Genomic DNA, 12,065 nt, shown 5'->3' on the forward strand with positions numbered 1-12,065 from the left:
AGGTTGGGGGGGGGATGGGGGAAGGAGTGGGGGACAGCCTGCCAGGCTTCCTCGAGGTCGAAATGAGGGATTTGGTGGAGGAGTTAACGGGGATGGGACGTTGTGTCTCCCCGCTACCTCCTTCACCAAAGAAGAAAGGGATGAAGAGGGGAGCTTGGCAGGAAGTGAGAGGGAGGGGGTGTGGAGGGGGAGGGGGCTAAGAGAGTGGCGGGGGAGGGTAATTTGTCCTCCCTGTTTGCCTCAGCCCCTTGCATTTTAGTGGATGACTCCAGTGAGGGGTCGGTGGGCTGTTTGCTAGAGGGATCCCAACTCCTGTTTGAGGAGATGGGGTCCCCTACATGCAGCCCCGAGGCAAACAGGGAGGGGGGGGGATGGTGGGTGGGGAGGGAGGACCCAACACACTGCCTGGGTCATGGGTTGGGATGGAGGACGGGGGGGCGTCAGGAGAGGAGAGGACGTCCCCGCCGGTGGAGATGGACCAGGGGAGCATCGGGTGAGTCTCCTGTTTTTTCTTTGGTTTTTGGGGTTTTATTTGTTGTTAATAATTACATGAATAGTTCTGTTTCTTTTTTTAGTCTAACTGTTAGGGGGTTAAGGGATAATGTTAAAAGGAGGGCGGTTTTTTGTTATTTAGAGGGTGTGGGGTTTGATTTCTGTTTTTTACAGGAGGTTCACCTGAGGGATGGTGGGGATGTGTGTAGATTTAGGAGGGAGTGGGATAAGGGGGGATCTTTTTGGGGCATAGGAGGGGTGCACTCAACAGGAGTAGGGATTCTGTGTGGGAATAGAGAGGTTAAGGTGGAGAACACTTTTGTTATAATGCAGGGTAGAGTTTTGGGGATAGATGTAAAGTATAGAGAAGCTAGATATAGGTTAATTGGGGTGTATGGGCCACAGGTGGCGGCAGACAGGAGGGAGATGGTGGACTGTCTGGCGCCCCTGTGTGTTACAAACAGGCACTTGGTGATAGGAGGGGATTTTAATATAGATTTAGGGGTAGGTGGTGATAGCAGTGCAGGCGCCATCACTGGGCTAATGGCTTGCCATGGTCTGGTTGATGGTGGCCTGCACACTACTCCGGCAATGGTAGGAGGGGATTTTAATATAGTCCTACATGGCGCAACTCCAGGGGGGGTTGCGCGGAGGCTTGACTACATTTTTGTATCCAGGTCTTTGGGTCAGTTGTCTGGGCGGCTGGTGCCTGTTTTCTTCACGGATCACGACGGGGTGTTCCTGCAGGTAGGGTCGCCAGTCTGCCTCTTCGGTAGGGGGTACTGGAAGTTAGATCGGGATATACTGGAGGAGCAGGCTTTCGTTGACGCATTTTTTGTTTCTTTCGGAGGCTTGACGGCCTCCGGTCCATGTGCGAGGGGGTGTTAGAGTGGTGGGATTTAGTTAAGGTGAGGATTAGGGCTTTTATAATAGGATATTGTAGAAGGAAAAAAAGGGAGGAAAGGAGGGAGGTGGATCGTATCCAAAGGTTAATTGAACTCGAGTACGAGGCAGGCAACCTCGGCGGGTCGATTGACTGGGAGAGATTCGCAGCCCTAAAGGCGCAGCTCAGGGAGCTGCAGGAGCAGAAGGCTCGAGCTTTCCTGGAGCGTGCGCATAGTGGCTTTCTAGAACATAATGAGACTTGTTCCGCTATGTTCTTTAAGTCGGTTAGGGCCAGGCAGAGTAGGAAGGTAATGCATGGAGTTAGGGAAGAAAATGGTAGTATAGTAAGTAAACCAGAGGAAATGGTCAGGGTGACAACTGATCATTTCCAAGGTTTATTTAAGGAAAGGGAAATAGATGTAGAGCAGGGAAACGTGTTTTAGAACACTTGTCCCGGCGGTTGCCAGAGGACATTAGAGACGTGATGGAGGCCCAGATCTCACTAGAAGAGGTTGAGAGCGCTCTTAGGAGGATGGGAAAAGGGAAGGTGCCTGGGATGGATGGGCTGCCGGCTGAGTTTTACCTCAAGTTTTGGGGTATACTTGGACCAGTGGTTCTCGAAGTCTTGAAGGCCATCCTTGAGACGGGGTCCCGGGGGATCAATGGCTGTTGGTGTGCTGTCACTTCTTTATAAGAAGGGGGAAGCAACTGACCTTGGCAACTGGCGGCCATTGACCATGCTGTGCGTAGATTACAAGATTCTTGCAAAGGTTTTAGCAGACCGGTTGCGCACAGCCCTTCCCTACGTCGTCCACGAGGATCAGACGCGCGGGGTAGAGGGCCGCTCTATAAGATGGAACCTACAGTTGATCAGGGATTCCATCTTGGGTCGAAGATAGAGGGCTGCCTTTAATGGTAGCAGCGCTAGATCAGGCGAAAGCTTTTGATCGCGTGAATAGATCTTTTCTATTCAGGGTGTTAGGTAGATTAGGATTTGGGGAGAAGTTTATAGGATGGATCCGTACTTTATATGTCGGAGCGGGGTGTCGAGTTAGTGTAAATAGTCACTTAGGTGACGTTTTTGACCTCTCGTCTGGGGTCAGGCAGGGATGCCCACTCTCGGCTCTCCTCTTCATACTGTACATGGAGCCTCTGGGGGCTGCCATTAGGGCAGACACAGGGGTGGAAGGCTTGTTGATCCCTGGAAGTGGTGGGCTGCGTGTTAAGATGACGCAGTACGCCAACGACACTTCCTTGCTGTTGTGCAAGGACTCGTGCCTGACAAGGTCCCTTGCCATCTTTGGGGATTTTACCCGAGCGTCGGGAGCAGTTCTGAACCATGCAAAGTCTTCCGTCAAGTTTTTCGGAAGATGGCGCGGTAGAACGGATGTGCCTGGGGGGTTATCTCTCTGTGAAGGGGCCCTGAGGATTCTCGGGGTTCATTTTGAGACCTCCGGCTCAGCGACGCTAAACTGGAACATGCGTATCGCAGTGGTACAGAGGAAGCTAGCAATGTGGAAGGCTAGGTATTTGTCTTTTATGGGCAAAGTCCTGGTCCTAAAGGTGGATGTGTTGCCGTCTCTTTTGTATTTGGCGTACATCTACCCATTGCCGGCTTGTCTGAGGAGGCCTCTAGTGAGGCTTGTGTTTCAGTTTATGTGGAGTGGCAGGTGCGAGTGGGTCGCCAGGGAACGCATGATCTGTCCCATCGGGGAGGGAGGTAGGGGGTACCACATTTCCCCCTCAAGCTGGACTCAATTTTTGTTTCTTTCTTGTTAACGGAGCTTGCTCAGCCAGTGATACACCCGTCCGGTTACATCCTGCGCGTGTTCTTCTCGTATCAGGCGAGAAGCGTAATGGTGTGGTCTAACACGGGTCCTCGGGCGGAACAGCTGCCGTGGCACTTTGGTCATGCGGCCAAGTGGCTGGAAAGGTTGAAGTTGCCCAAGTAGGTTTAGACCACAGGCACCTGTACGAGGAAGTCAGGCAGGCAGGGAGTCCTGCGCCCGTAGCGGGCATCTCGTCAGTGGTCTGGGAGGGAGCGCGGGGCCTGGACAACAGGCTCAAGGACCTGAATTGGTTGAGCCTTCATAAGCGTTTGCCGGTACTTTCCATCTTGTACCGGTATAGTTTGGTGCAATCCCCCACCTGTCCAAGATCCTCTTGTGGCAGGGAGGAGACTGTGCGCCATGCATTCTGGGACTGTGCCTTTGCCGGACTAGTCTGGGCTAGGGCACGGGTGATGCTAGGTGTGGTTAGGAGTGATTTTTTTTTGACATGGGCTAGGCTAGAGAGAGGCGTAGGGAGAGCAAAGGGAACGGATAGGGACAGGTTTCTGCTCTGGCTTCTCATGAGTCTCTTTAAAAAGGGACTGTGGGAAGCCAGGCAGAATTTAGTCAAGACAGGGAGAGACTGGGGGGTGGAAGGGATAGTGAGAAGGGTGGAAGGTGATTTGAGGGGAGGATGAAGAGGGAGGAGAGGAAGTGGGGGAAGCATGCGGCACGGGAGAGGTGGAAAGGGGGTTTAGGGCTGGGAGTGTTAGAGTGAGTTTGGTAAGGGGATAGATTAGGGAAGGGGAGATAGGGAAAGGGTTAGGTATTGGTTAGGTATGACGGGGAGGGACGATGCTCCCCTGAGGTTTGTTTTTGTTTGATGTTTTTGTAAATAGAATTAATTAAGAATGAATGAGAATTATGATTTTGTAATAGTATGAATGGTATTGATTGTAATAAATTATTTTAACCACCTTTTTGGTTTGCTTCCTGTCTTTAAGTTTGGTGTGGGTTTCTCTTTTGTTTGCCTCTTCTTGGGTAGATTTAGTAACTGTCTTTTAGGTCCCAGTTGTTGTTACTAGACAACTTTCAGTGGACACCCCCATAGTGTCTTTCAGAACCCCTCCTAAAACCCCACCTGTTTAGTTGTGGTTGTTGTCAGTGACTCTTTGTTAGTTTCCTCTTCTATTTAAGGGACAATTCTGGTTTTCTTGCTGAGGAACATAACAGCAAACGATGGAGAAAAACAAGCTTATATTTTGGGTTGGATATTGCATCCAATTAATCAATTACATTTCTTTACAGTGCTCATTAATCTTTCAGTTATTCTTCGTTTTTTTTATTCTGTTGTAAATATTTCAGTTTATTTTCTTTGTGAAGCCATTGTGTTGCATCCATGTCTGAAATGTGCTGTATAAATGAAGCTTGATTTGAACATATTGTAACCCAATGACCAATGAAGAAATATGTGCAAAGCAACACATCTTAGTCCCACTTAGTATGAAAAACCGTATCAATCTGACTTCTCCAGCCTGCTGAAGGCGTGGTGGAGTGATAAACACCACCCCCGACTCTACCAGGGGCTTGAGGTGGTCTCCCACAGCTCCTCTTAAATCATGTTCTGTGGCCTTGCTGTTCCATTTCTTGACTGCCCCTGCAACACAGAAACACATTAAGTCGTATTATATAAAACACTCAAAGTAATGGATATGGAGCATCTATAGCCTCAGTTACACCTGGCACCTAAATGTGACTTCTGACATCTGAAATTCACCCTCACCTTTGATGCGCATGAATCAAGTTATCTGGACATTATGATTAAGAGGGAGATTGGTGGCTTTAGCACAGACCTATACAGGAAGCTGACGGACAGGAATTCCCTGATAGCTTCCAATCTACAACCCTAGAAAATAGCCTCCATCAGCCAATACTGTCGCATACACAGGTTTTGTGGTACACAGTGACTATCACAAACAAGCTGACTGTCTGGATGAGTGTTATAGACAGTGGGGTTACCCAGAGGACTGTCTGGATCAATGAGGTCAGATCCCAATACCCATGTAAACATAGCTTACTGACAGATCAATGAGGTTAGATCCAATACCCATGTAAACATAGCTTACTGACAGATCAATGAGGTCAGATCCAATACCCATGTAAACATAGCTTACTGACAGATCAGTGAGGTTAGATCCAATACCCATGTAAACATAGCTTACTGACAGATCAATGAGGTCAGATCCAATACCCATGTAAACATAGCTTACTGACAGATCAATGAGGTCAGATCCCAATACCCATGTAAACATAGCTTACTGACAGATCAATGAGGTCAGATCCAATACCCATGTAAACATAGCTTACTGACAGATCAATGAGGTCAGATCCCAATACCCATGTAAACATAGCTTACTGACAGATCAATGAGGTCAGATCCAATACCCATGTAAATATAGCTTACTGATAGATCAATGAGGTTAGATCCAATACCCATGTGTTGCGAACAGGTCGATTGTAGCGGTAGTTTTTTCGATGGTGACTTACTTTAGTTATTTTGACCGCGGTGGTTATTGAAGTCGTGGTTTTGTGGAAGAAACCGTTGTTGTGCATCATCTTTCAACGCTCCAATACCTGATAATGACCAAACCTGTTTTAGCTTTTTGGGAATTTAACTTCAATTAACCTGAAAGTGTTCATAGTATAAACATCTGTTGGGTTGGTAGAATGTGGAAAGACCCACCTCATTGGTTAATATTCACTGTAGTAGAACCATCTGTTGGGTTGGGAGAATGTGGAAAGACCCACCTCATTGGTTAATATTCACTGTAGTAGAAACATCTGTTGGGTTGGTAGAATGTGGAAAGACCCACCTCATTGGTTAATATTCACTGTAGTATAAACATCTGTTGGGATGGTAGAATGTAAAGAGTAGGTTTTAAATTCATACTTATTACAAATCTGCAGTTGTCTGACTTATATTATTATTTAATGAAAGAAATGTAAAAATGCACTTTTTGTCTGGAAATAAAATAAACATTTATCTGCGTTAACCACTCCAGTCAACAGATGGCGATATGCGTTTTTCAGGCGATGCTATCAGAGTGACGTATAATGTAGTGGACGGGACGCTTCTTCAACAACATCTCGTCAGCCACCTCAGTAGCTTCCTAGCGGAAACGTTCAAGCTGTTCAGACTGCTTCGGTCTATATTTACTTCTGTATTTGGAACATAATTCTGTCTTTTAACTAGTTTCCCCATTTCATGTCATATTTCCGTTTAGTCAGGTAACGGTAGCTGGCTTGATAAATGAGCCTATCACTAGGCTAGTCGCTAACTAGCTAGGTTAGCTGGCTAACATCCCCGACCATGAGCTCAGCAAGCTGCTGCCCTCCTGCTAAAAAAGAGGTCTGCTGGAAGGAGAAAGAAGGTATTTGGCTGAACGTTGTCGTGAAAGAGGAGAATGAAGAGGAGGATGTCACAGTAAACGAAGAAGTAGAGGGTGAGGCTGTTACACAGAAAGAAGAGGAAGAAAACGATTATACTTTTTTCGGAGTGAATGAAGGAGAGATAACTGTCATATTGAAGGAGGAGGAGAGGGGAGAAGAGGAGGAGACAGAAGATCTGAGTAACACCAGTAAGTCCTGTCTTGAAAATAGTTGTTGAACTGATACGTGGTTTTAAAACGGCATTCTACTCTAGTTCTGAGCTTAAATGCCGTTTTTTAATGTAGGAATTGATAAAGCTACACTGTAAGATGTGAATAGCATCAAGAAGCTGGCCAACAACAAAACGTTAACAATGGATTTGCACCCAAAATCACAACTTAAATGTCTCACGAAATGGACTTGCCTTCATTCAATACGGCAATTCCACTGTACTAAACTGGAGGCGATTTCCAGCCCATCGTTGACTGCGGTCAAGTGAGCCGACAGTCGCAAAACGCGGTCAGGCCATCTGCTCTTCAGTTTCTTCCTAATTTGAATTTGCTTGCGCGAATACACTTTACGGAATGGCGTTTTTTTCATGTAGGGAAACTGAGTTGAATGGACTCTCATGCACAGGTAGTCCAGACGATGGCTACAAATCATTCCAAGCAAACCGTTTGAAGCACACTTATTCAATATTCCATAATAGAAATGATACCAAATCGTTTATTTAATTTCCACGTTATCATAAAGTACTTTATCATTGCTAGAGTGTCAAGCGTAGGCTGGACTGGTGTAAACACTACAGCATACAATGACATTCTAGACCATTCTATAGGCCTCTCTGACTAAGAACCACACAGAGACCTGCATTTTGTAGTGGCTTTAATAACACTTGTGAAAAGTGACTTCAGGTGATTGAGGTATCTAGTCTAGATTATACATCATAGGAAGTTTTATCATGTGGAGGTTTCATTCAGGTCTCTGTTTAATTAAATCATCTGTTTGTCTTTGACAGGAGAGAGACCAGACTCTCCTTCTGACAGCAGGAAGAGTCCTTCAGGGAAACCAGACCCGAGACGTCCAAACCAGCAGGACGACATCACTGCTCCCAGTGTGGAAAGAGTTTTACTCAGTTAGGGAGCCTGAGAACACATAAGAGAATACACACTGGAGAGAAGCCTTACCACTGTTCCCAATGTGGAATGACGTTTACCCAGTTAGGGAGCCTGCAAACGCATGAGAGGGGACACACAGGGGAAAAGCTTTTCCAATGTTCCCATTGTGGAAAGAGTTTTGGCCAGGTAGGAAACCTGAACAAGCATGAGAGGACACACACAGGTAAGAAGATGTACCGCTGCTCCCAGTGTGGAGAGAGATTTACCCGGTTAAGGTACCTGAAAGAGCATGAAGGAATACATACAAATACACAGGAGGAGAAGACATACCACTGCTCTCATTGTGGAAAGACATTTTCCCAGTCAGAGAACCTGAAAACACATGAGAGAATCGAGAGGCTGTGTTCTGACTTGTGTTTCTGACTGAGAATGTGTGTGTTTGTTTGGGCTGTCAGACTTGAGTTCACTTTGTGTAATGTTAGTGCACTATTTTTAATTGTGATTAATCCATTGTCTGAAAGTGTTGAAAACACACTGAAAACATCCAGAATACATCCTATATACAGCTAGAATCTACAATGCCATGTAAACACAAGATGACATTGAGGTTAAATAAAGTGTGATTTATCAATGGAACATATTTTGACACGTCCACTGTGTGTCTCTGTAGAGTCATAATATCCATAACAACTAGAGGTCAAACAGGGAGATGGTTCCATTCATTTTCCCCACAGGGCTGTGTTTTGTTTAGACTCACCCTGGTGTGATGTTTTGATAACCATGTAAACCTCTCTGGGACAAGGTGACTGAGGACACAGTGTGTTGTCAATTTATTGTCATGTTTTTAAAATGGTATAACTGCCTTTATTTTAGCTGGACCCCAGGAAGAGTAATGGGATCCATAATAAACCCCAGGAAGAGTAGCTGCTGCCTTAACTAATGTGGATCCATAATAAACCCCTGCTGCTGCCTTGGCAGGAACTAATGGGGATCCATAATAAAAATAATAAACCCCAGGAAGAGTAGCTGCTGCCTTGGCAGGAACTAATGGGGATCCATAATAAACCCCAGGAAGAAGCTGCTGCCTTGGCAGGAACTAATGGGGATCCATAATAAACCCCAGGAAGAGTAGCTGCTGCCAGGGCTAATGTGGATCCATAATAAACCCCAGGAAGGTATCCAGGAACTAATGTGGATCCATAATAAACCCCAGGAAGAGTAGCTGCTGCCTTGGCAGGAACTAATGGGGATCCATAATAAATACAAATACTTTTATCAATATATTTGTCTCTCTTTACTCTCAGATTTGAAAATGCTAATTAGCATCAAAGTAGACAACATGCAAGACTACAAATCTCTGCAAGCTCCAGCAATTAATCTCTAGCCAACACCTTTCACAGAACAGTTCACAGAATTGTCCATTGAAATAAATGTTGACAATTTAATCACTGCTACATTAAGGCCTGATTGGTGGAGTGCTGCAGAGATGGTTGTCCTTCTGGAAGGTTCTCCCGTCTCCACAGAGGAAATCTGGATCTCTGTCAGAGTGAACATCGGGTTCTTGTTCACCTCCCTGACCAAGGCCCTTCTCCCCCGATGTCTCAGTTTGGCCGGGTGGCCAGCTCTAGAAAGAGTATTGGTGGTTCCAAACTTCTTCCATTTAAGAATGATGGCGGCCATTGTGTTCATGGGGAACGTCAATGCTACAGACATTTTTGGTACCTTTCCACAGATCTGTGCCTCGACACAATCCTGTCTCAGAGCTCTACGGACATTTCCTTTGACCTCATGGCTTGGTTTTTGCTCTGACATGCACTGTAAACTGTGGGACCTTATATAGACAGGTGTGTGCCTTTCCAAATCATGTCTAATTGATTTAATTTACCACAGGTGGACTCCAATCAAGTTGTAGAAACATCTCAAGGATGATCAATGGAATCAGGATGCATCTGAGCTCATTTTCGAGTCTCATAGCAAAGGGTCTGAATACTTAAGTAAATACATTTGCAAAAATGTCAAATCTGTTTTTGGTTTGTTATTATGGGGTATTGTGTGTAGATTGATGAGGGGAAAAACATATTAAATTTTAGAATGAAGCTGTAACGTAAATAAATGTGGAATAAGTGAAGGGGTCTGAATACTTAATGAATACACTGTATACCACTGGAAGAGGTTTCTATCATTGGCAGTTTTGTACACAGTCAGGTGATACGTGGTATAGAAAGTCCAATCTTAGGAGAGAACATGGGAGGCACTATACTGTGTGTCTGCAGGTGTCTATCTGGTCAAAACCACTGATACAGGTGTCCCTCCACCCTCTGGTGGGATGGATCATGTCTACAGAGAAACCTACATTCAAATACTTAGATTTGTGTGTATTGGGTATATGTTGTGAAATTATTAGATATTACTTGTTAGATATTACTGCACTGTCGGAGCTAGAAACACAAGCATTTTGCTACACCTGCAATAACATTTGCTAAACACGTGTATGTGACCAATAAAATGTGATTTGATTCTGATTTGAAATAAACGTCCTATTTATCAAAGGTGCTTTTGGCTGGAGTCAAAATGACTCCAAAGGATTTGAATTTGTTAAAAGTCCTTATTGATACAGAAACACTAAACCAGGATTTAGATGTATTAAGAACAAGTTGATTGACAAAGTTGAATGAATAAACCACATTTTGGCTGTGATAAAAGATATGCCTCTGGGGTCAAAATGATCCATGTCAGAACTATGGTTCAATGTAAATATGTAGTGGGTCTTGAGTTTGTTTTAAATTATCACTCATTAAAAACGAATCAATCAACACATGCTTTTCTTTGAACGACTTAATTAATATGATAATCAACTTTAATGAAATAAATTAAAAATAAACTTTTGGTTCCTCAACTGCGTTGCCCCTCCAGTCAGCAGATGGCGATGTGCGTCTTTTAGGTTCAGGCGACGCTGCCAGTGTGACGTATAATCTAGTGGACGGGACGCTCCTTCAACAACAACAGTTAGACACCTCGGTAGCTTTCTAGCAAACGTAGCTACAACATTCACTCTCTTTACACTGTTTTGGTGTATATTAGTCGCTGTGTATTAAACACACTTCTGTCGTATGTACGTGTTGCTCCATTTAATTATATATTTACGTGGTTTGTCAGCTAGCTGGTTTGCTAAATTAGCTTAGAGCTAGGCTAGTTGCTAATGCTAGCTAGCGAACATCTCCGACCATGAGTTCACTAAGCTGCTCTCCTCCTGCTAAAGTAGAGGAGGTCTTCTGGACGGAGAAAGAACTCCTGAAAGAGGAGGAGGAAGAGAAGGATGTTACAATACAAAAACAAGTAGAGGGTGAGACTGTTACCGTGAAAGAAGAAGAGAAAGACGTTTCAGTGAAAGAAAAGGAAGACTCGTCCAGAGTGAAAGAGGAGGAGGCTGTTACCGTGAAAGAAGAGGAAGCGGAGAGAGGAGGAGGATGCAGTTTGTGGAGTGAAAGAGGGGGAGATGACTGTCACATCGAAAAAGGAGGAGGAGGGCGAAGAGGAGGAACCTGGATATCTGGGCCCGGTTTCCCCAACGCATCTTAAGGCATCCTATGGTTCTAACGGTGAACTTGGCCATAAGATGGTTTTGAGAAACCGGGCCGTGATTAACACTAGTAAGTACTGTCTTAAAAACAGAGGCACAAACTCTGCAGTTGTTGAACTGATGTGTGGTGTTAAAGGGGAAATATGTAATTGCTACATTTATATTATTTATAGCCATTGATTCTTGAAGAATATGACACATGCCTCATGAGCTTAGTTCAACTGTTGTACCCCATCAGAACCCCAAATAAGATTTTTTTTACTCCAATGTTTAGAAACAATGTAAATCAGCACTGTATAGCCTCAACATGGTTAAGACCCAGGTTTGAGTTCAGCTCAGGACTTCCCCCTGAATTCACTACACTATAAATATGTTTATAATGTTACTGCTTGATTTACAGTAGCGTCTCGTTACTCTGTTTGTGTAGAGAACTGTTACTTAATGGATAGGCTATTGTACAACACACAGAGCTATTTTCCTTCATTCGGGACATTTAGAATGACAACACATTACAGAGGAGCCTAGTGGGATTATTCACACAATTATCTGGTGATCAGGTTATGAAATGTCATGACAAACACATTTTAGTTTCCATGTTTCACCTGAAATATTAAATGATTTATAATCCTAGGTCTATGTTGTTGTTAGGGAAAATGGGTCCTTATGTTGTTGTTGGGTCCTACAGTAGGTCTATGTTATTTGTTAGGTGACAGTAGGTCTATGTTGGTATGGGTCCTACAGTAGGTCTATGTTGTTGTTAGGTGGTTATGGGTCCTACAGTAGGTCTATGTT

At 44.6% G+C, this 12,065-nt stretch overlaps 1 protein-coding gene and 1 long non-coding RNA gene across 2 annotated transcripts in view; both read left to right on the top strand.

Moving 5' to 3' along the window:
* LOC135571201 (scavenger receptor cysteine-rich type 1 protein M130-like) overlaps positions 1 to 12,065 on the top strand; it is a 105,789-nt gene that overhangs the window by 29,675 nt on the left and 64,049 nt on the right. The window lies entirely within an intron of this gene.
* LOC135571208 (uncharacterized) lies at positions 6,142 to 8,333 on the top strand. The gene is made up of 2 exons (XR_010463681.1): positions 6,142 to 6,784; positions 7,594 to 8,333. It is a non-coding gene; the product is annotated as an uncharacterized LOC135571208 (long non-coding RNA).

This window comes from Oncorhynchus nerka, unplaced genomic scaffold (assembly GCF_034236695.1).
Source record: "Oncorhynchus nerka isolate Pitt River unplaced genomic scaffold, Oner_Uvic_2.0 unplaced_scaffold_696, whole genome shotgun sequence".
NCBI lineage: Eukaryota > Metazoa > Chordata > Actinopteri > Salmoniformes > Salmonidae > Oncorhynchus > Oncorhynchus nerka.